Genomic DNA, 7,487 nt, shown 5'->3' with positions numbered 1-7,487 from the left:
ATATATATTTAGGTAAACATGCCCATGATTGTTGGAATGTGTATATGTATTCTTGTAATGATAAAAATGACTAGTAAGTTTATTTTTTTGTTATACGAACTTACTAAGCATTAATTACTTACTCCATTTATTTTTCCCTATTTTATAGTGCACTCAAGCTCACGAAGGTTGGAAGTCGGACGGAGCGTTATCACACTATCCACTATTGTATTTTGGTATAGTGAGAATCTTATTTTAACTATAATGGCATGTATAAGCTTAATTGGCCAAATAATGGCTTGTGAATGGCATTTTGTAACTTAGTTATTGGAATGGCTAATGATGGTTTATGATGGTTATGTATGATGTTATGTTTTGGAAATTCATGTATGTGCTTAACTGAGTGGGCTTGAAGCTATGAATGCATATGATGCCATAATAAGGTTTATGTAACGCCTCAAAATCTAAGCATTTATTTTTGTTGTTGTGTTGCGGAAATGTATGTTTACTTTAGTGGTTAAGTGTCTTGAGAAGTGATGAAGAAGTCCTGAGTTAAGCCTTTGCTTATACAAAGTTTTGTTTTTACTTGATCAAACCCTTGCCTTTAGTGAGTACGTTTTTAACTTAATGTGAGTAAGACGTGACATCAAATGCCTCCTAGTCTAGGGGATAGTGGTGTGTGGAGTGTTCCTTGGGGTCTGAGGTTCGTGGCTTGGCAGTGCAAAAGGAGCATTTTATTTTGCTACAAGTGCCGTGGAACTATCCTAGGTTGACCGAAATTGAGGTGTTTATTGGGACTTTGAATTGAGTGATTTGTGGAGAGATGTGGGGAGAGATTTGAGGAGTGGATCAAGGCATGGGGGAGTGGTGGTTTCGAAATGGGATTCACCTCAACCATTCGGTTTGTTTTGGTGTCCCTAGCCATTCGGCTATAAGAGAGTTTTGCTCTTAGTGCCGAAAGTGTAATCTGGGTTGTTCTCCATTTTCGATAACTATTAACCCTCTGCTTCATTTCATTTTTTTGCTCTTTTGGTTATTGTTTGCTTGGTAGCCGAATATACTTGTGACCACTCGGGTACTCTTCGTGTTAGCCTATTGTGGTTTTGCTTTCCAATTTTGTGCTTGATTGATCGACTGTCTTTTCTCCTTCACTCTTCTTCTCTTAAATTTCTTCACCCTTGCCGAACCTTTATTCTCCCCCTCCCAATCGGTTATCAACTTTTACCTTCTCCTTGGGTCATTGGCCGAATATTCCCTTCCTCTTCTCTTCTATTCTTTCGGTTTTTATCGAGATTTCCCCTGGCATTGGTAAAATCGAATATTTTCTTCTCTTCCCCTCATTTCTTTCCTTTGATTCTCTTCTCCTTTCACGTTTTGTATAAGCCAAATACTTCCCCTTTACTCTTTTATTACTGTTTTCGGTTTAGTAGGTGTTCTCTGAAAAAGCGGTAAGTGCAAATGATTTCCCTCTTGTTTCTATCTACCATTGTGATCTTTCTTTTAATAAATCTCTTCTCTGCCAATTACATTTAGGGGTGCGATTGTTCCATCTCATGCCTCGAGTTGGGTGTTGGCCGAATACTGCTGTCCCTCATTCTTAGTTCAACGCTTCCGGTAAGTTGTTTCATACTTAGTCCAACTATTTGCAAGGATGGTTATAGATAACAAGTCTCTGTTGGAATACAGGTAACAGTAGGGGTTACAACGAACCTCTTGTGCAAGCCTCAATCGATCGACCAAGGCGAGTGATAGGTAACTTTATGAATGAGTCTTTTGATTTGGGTTTTCTTTAATTCAATTTTAGGCTATTAATCGAAGGTTCTGTTTGAAATAGATTGGAGTACTTGTGGACCAGTTGCGCACTTTCGTTAACAGGTCCGTAATCACACTGCCATTATCGTAAATTGGCAAAAGCCGGAATAGGTGATCGTCAACACTACACGAGCATGTGCTCGCTTGTGTGGTAGTTCGAACGCATAAACGTGGGCATTTGATCATAGAAGCCACCATGAGCGATTTCATGGGCTTAGGCCGTTTGGGCCACGTTGGACCGAAATGGGTTGTGTGGGCCCCATAGGCTCGTCGGCCCCACACGGATAAACCACACCGATGCATGGAGATTATTGGGCCAAGCTATATAGTTCAGACGGCGAAGGCCATTTTTGGGCTTCGTGCACCACACGGGCGTGTGGGCCCACATGGGCCGCATTACGAGCCTTGGGCTCATTTTCACTGTTTGACTGTTAAGGTTGCACGAGTCGCCCGAGACGACTGTGAACCTACTATTGGGTCAGTAAGTATACCTAGACTTTAATCTGATGAAATGACTATTTTTCCCCTATGAGGTAAAATGACTTGTATGCCCCTATGATGTGTATGACTATATTGAGCATGCCATTTTATATATGTTGCATACATGCATGATATTATGATATGTTGCATGGGGATGGGTTATTATGATTGGAGGAAGTGTACTGTTCTGGTAGCTCTACTGCAATTTCTGTTACTGTCGTCACTGGTGTTATTTTTGGTATATAGGGATGGGTGTGCAAGGTTGGATGAAGTGGTGTGTAGAGGCTGGTGGGGTAGGATTTCTGATTTCATTTCTGTACTGTGACTGCTACTAAATTGGGCTAAGGCCCACACTGATTCTAATGCTGTAATGGGCTAAGGCACTAACTGAGATTGAATTGTTACTGATGTAGGCCCAGACTGTATGAGCCTATTTGTAACACTTCCAACCTGTATCCGTCACCGGACTAGGGTTAAAGGCATTACTAGACAAATCAGAACATTTAACATACATTTTATAAGCATCAAAGCATCAAAGATCAAATATCAATATAGAGTCCCTTATATAGATCATTGAGACCTAAAACTTGCATTAGAAAGGATTCGGGACTAAACCAAGCACATACAAATTTTTTTTTAAAAAAACTTAAACATTTTCAAAGAAGTACAGGTCACACGCCCATGTGAACAAGTTGTGTGCCTTACACGGCATTAGACATGCTCGTGCGTCTAGGCCGTGTCAAAACAGGGCATACATACTGACTTGTTCACACGGCAACAAGACACGCCCATGTGCTTTGGCCGTGGTCGAATCTGACTTGAGCCACATGGCTCGCTACACGCCCAAATGCCTTAGCTGTGGTCGAATTTGACTTACAATTGTAGGGTACCCTAGGGGACACACGGCCGTGCAACATAACCGTGTGTCACACACAGCTAAGACACACTCCTGTGTCCCTGCCCGTGTGGACAAAATGAGCCATTTGAATAGCCAACTTGCCACCCCAATTGGGTCAAACCTATAAGTACCAAACCAAGCATATTTACATAACATTATATGACCAATTCACAACCACAACATAAGCTATTCATGACATATCATTGCCAATCAGATACATACTCATAAGCTTTACCAATCTATATCAAACAAGTTAAAATCTTATCAAAACATTTCTTTCTGTACATCATTCAATTCCATGCTAAAACTTGTCAAAACTTACCATCATTTACCATTTCTTTTATCCAACTCAAACATATCAAATATAAAATATTGCATCACATATCCTTTACCAAAACCATAAAATATCCATAACCATACCAAAACATATCACATGGCTAAATACAAACATTACAAAACCTATCCAAAGTACTTCTAGCCTATACATGCCATACTTTATTATATATATTTTCAAAAGGTACCAAAATGAGATTCGATAGTGTGGTGATGATCCTCGACGATCTCTGAGCTCACAGTAGCTTCAATATCTATAAAACAATGTAAACGTATACAGAGTAATCATCAACGGTATATAGAATATAAAACATCAACACATAAGTATTTATAACTTCTCAATTCATCTATCAATTTTAAGCCAACACCATCCATATGTTCTTACCAATTCAATGAACTTTATAAGAATAATACCATCTACCACATAGGTATCATACGTACCTGAACTTTCCCGAATTCATTCATTTTCATTCTCACCTCTTGTTCAGATATTTTAAGGCTTTCCCAATATTACCAATGCTTTAAACATCTACACACTTATGCCATGTTTGGTTCAATGTAATGGCATAGCCATTACAACCCTATTTCATGGGCCCACCCTAAACATCTGTTTGGTTGAATGGAATGCCCTATTACAGGCTTATTCCATTACAAGCCTATGCAGTGAATGGAATGCCCTATTACAGGCTTATTCCATTACAAGCCTATGCAGTAAAATTGCCTAATTTCTATTATGTTTCCTCACCACCGATTACTGATTCGGTGTTCAAAGAGACCTTCACCACAAAAACTCTCCCCACTTTGCCCTCTCCCATTTTCTCACCTGAAACGCTTCCCACTTTCTCCCTCCGTTCCTTCCACATTCCTCTTTTCCAATTTTTTTACCTTCTTTTTTCTGTTTTCTTTTTCTTTCTCTCAATAGAGTTTTTCTTTTCATCTTTTCCATTTCTTTTTCTTGATCTATAAAATTCCATCGATTGTTTGAAAGAGCAAGAGGGTTCTTAGAGGGGGAATTGAAATTTAAATCGAAAACCGAAAATACTAACGGTAAAATGAGTGATAAACCAGGCACGAGCTTTAATTTCAAATTGTCAATACCTTCTAAGTCATGACCCAAAGATTTCCCCTTCACCTGCTCAACTTGTCGCTTCAAAATCATCCATTCACTTCTTCGATATTTACAAGGCAATTCCTTTATCTCCCCCTTTTTAACTCTAAAATATTTGATTTTTTAAGTTATAGTTCTTTTTAACTTTTTGTCTTGTGTGTGCAGCTTGCAAGCAAGGAAAAAATGGAGAAAGAACGAGCAAGACTATAAGTTTAAGCTTTGTTTGTTTATTGAAATTTTGTTACGTGCTCTTTTTCCATGAAATTTAATATAAATAATTGTTTTAATTTGATTTAGGGCAATGCTGATGAATTGAATAGAGGATATTTTGATGATATGTCTGAGCTAAAACAACATGGTGGTAAGGTATTAATTGATTTGTTCTTTTTATATATATAGGCTATATCATTTGCAAATTTATTCAAATTAGTTGAATTGCAACTATTTTCTGAGTAAAATTAATGTTACTTTCTATAAACATTTTAATTGTTAGTTTTTTTTCTTTTCTTGCAGATTGCATGGGCAAATAAGATCCTAATTCCTGGAATTGCAGTAAGGGAGTTTCCTACCATGGATTTATATATTCTGATGGTAGAAAATCAAATTTGCCGATTGTTTTTTATGCAAGTGGCATTGATGCTAACAAGTTGGTTGTCCTTGAAGCATCTTTAGTCTGTCTATCATTTAGAGCAAACTCTCAGGTATGGTTTCCTTTTTCTATGTTTGTTTTGGATTAAATTTATGTATTTCTCAATGATGTTATAAATCTTCCATTTTTATCATGATAAGAGAATGTTGAATAGATAGTGCATTGCTTTAAAATTGTGATAAGAGGCATAACAGCAACTCCATGGCAATGGAGGGGTTAGCACTAAATTGCAATCATGAAAACAACAAAAACATGAGAAACAAAAGATGTTGTTGGTTGCTAACTTTTCTTTTCTCTTGTTTCTAGTTATTGTTGTTGATGATGTATTTTAACTCCTTTTCCTTGTCAGGCTATGGTCAATTCTTGAAGCAGACCTTTTTATGATACCCTTTAGTGAGTCCAAAAGCGTGTAGCTATATGAGGTTCTATATTTTTGCTATTTAACTTTTCATTCCTTTTTAGCATGTGTGGTGAATCAATGATTCTCAATTTTCTGTTGCTAGAAAGAACTTATAGTTACATGCATCTATAGTCAATAATAATAACAAACAAATAAAACAGTGAACAAGAATAGAAGATAACCATGCTGGTATGACTTATGAGTTATGACCGTCCTAGTTGAGCTTATAGCTTATCAGATCAGCCTATAATTAATAATGTAGTTCTCCTTTTATTTACTGTATTTGAATGGAAATTCTTGGCAGTTGATTTTATGTTTTATATAAGTTATTTGTTAAAATAATCGTGTTTGGAAATTATTATGTGTTGCTAAATGCTAATATATTTGCTGTTATCAGGTATCTTTTATAGACTCTTGGGTCTTATGCTTGAATCCCATTAAACAACTGCTCCTTCGATTTATGAGGAAATCTAGTGATGGAGCAAAGGATACTCTTCAGAGGCATATTGTTTATTCATTTGGTGATCATTATTACTTCAGAAAGGAACTTAAGATTCTGAACCTTCTAACTGGGTAATCAAAAGTTTCTTATATCCTAATCAATAACATAACTAATATTCATACAGTTTTGTTTTTTTAGTCTGAGAATATGCTTTTTCACTTGTTTGAAGGTACATTTTCCTGCTTGACAAATTTGGTAGAATAAGATGGCAGGGCTTTGATTTGGCAAAGCAAGGAGAGTTGTCATCGCTTTTTTATTGCACGAAAGTTATTCTGGAGGAAAAATAGGTAGCTTGGCATTTTTTAGGTACTGTATTATCTTAATGGGTTAATCTCCAATTTTGTATTCAAGGGATACTAGTGTCAAATGAAAATAATGATGTGCTTTGTTGGAAACATGGTCCTGTTTACTGTTTTCTTCTAGAGTTTTGCAACCAATCAAAGCCTTAGGTTTTCCATTTTGGGTGAGCGAGTGGAAAAGTAAAGAAGTATCCTTATGCTAGTGTCAGTTTTATTTCAACTTCACTTTCTTGTATTCTAGTTTTGTGTCAAACTTAAGTTATATGCTTACCAGTATCCCATCGATATTCCTTGCGGATACTTTTGGCTTGCCTGGAGTAGCTTAGTTCTTGTACTAAAACCCTGTTGCCTGAAAAGGATGAACAAGTTCACAGTTTTGAGATACCTCAATTTTGTTGCAGAAAACCTTGGTTTTGAGTTTTTCAAAGGTACTGCTGTGGTATAATAATCTTCCCATTACTGATGATGTGTAGAGTTTAATGAATTTTGTATTATTTTCTTCAACACTTGGAATAAATTGTATTTATCTCTTCGATATCGAACCGGTTAGCAAAGCTATTGAGGGAGTATTGGCATTTGGTGGACAAAGTAACTAAGCAGATAAATTGGCAATTCCAGGGAAACTTAAATTGCCAAATCTTGAGTCTTTTGGGGTTATATCATTTGGTATACTTTGTTTAATCATTTTCTTTAAAGAAATTATTGATGCAAAACTTTCTCATTAACATCACATTTTCCAATTTTATAATGTAGATAAACAAACATTTTTTGTTTCTTTTAGTTGAAAAAAGAAAAAATAAAAAGATGTTATTTTTCTTTTGGATGCTTTGTGACTTTTTCTTTTATTTGTAATAAAAAATGTGTTTAATACAATTAATTAATTTTGGATTATAACACAGGTAAAAAGTTTTATATAAAAATTATGTAAATAACAAATGAAACTTTAGTTGAAATCATAAAATTGAGATAAATTGAGAAGCAATGCATTCAAATAATGGTGTACTATTTTAAAATATAGTAAAAAAAT

General features: G+C 35.9%; 1 pseudogene; it reads left to right on the top strand.

Annotated features, from left to right (window-relative positions):
• The first annotated feature begins 4,126 nt into the window (after window positions 1-4,126).
• LOC107952438 (uncharacterized) lies at window positions 4,127-6,766 on the top strand (annotated as a pseudogene).
• Window positions 6,767-7,487: the final 721 nt, after the last annotated feature.

This window comes from Gossypium hirsutum, chromosome A02 (genome assembly GCF_007990345.1).
Source record: "Gossypium hirsutum isolate 1008001.06 chromosome A02, Gossypium_hirsutum_v2.1, whole genome shotgun sequence".
NCBI classification, from domain to species: Eukaryota; Viridiplantae; Streptophyta; class Magnoliopsida; order Malvales; family Malvaceae; genus Gossypium; species Gossypium hirsutum.
The sequence above is the reverse complement of the archived record's forward strand: the minus strand, read 5'-3'. Positions and strand labels throughout refer to the sequence as shown.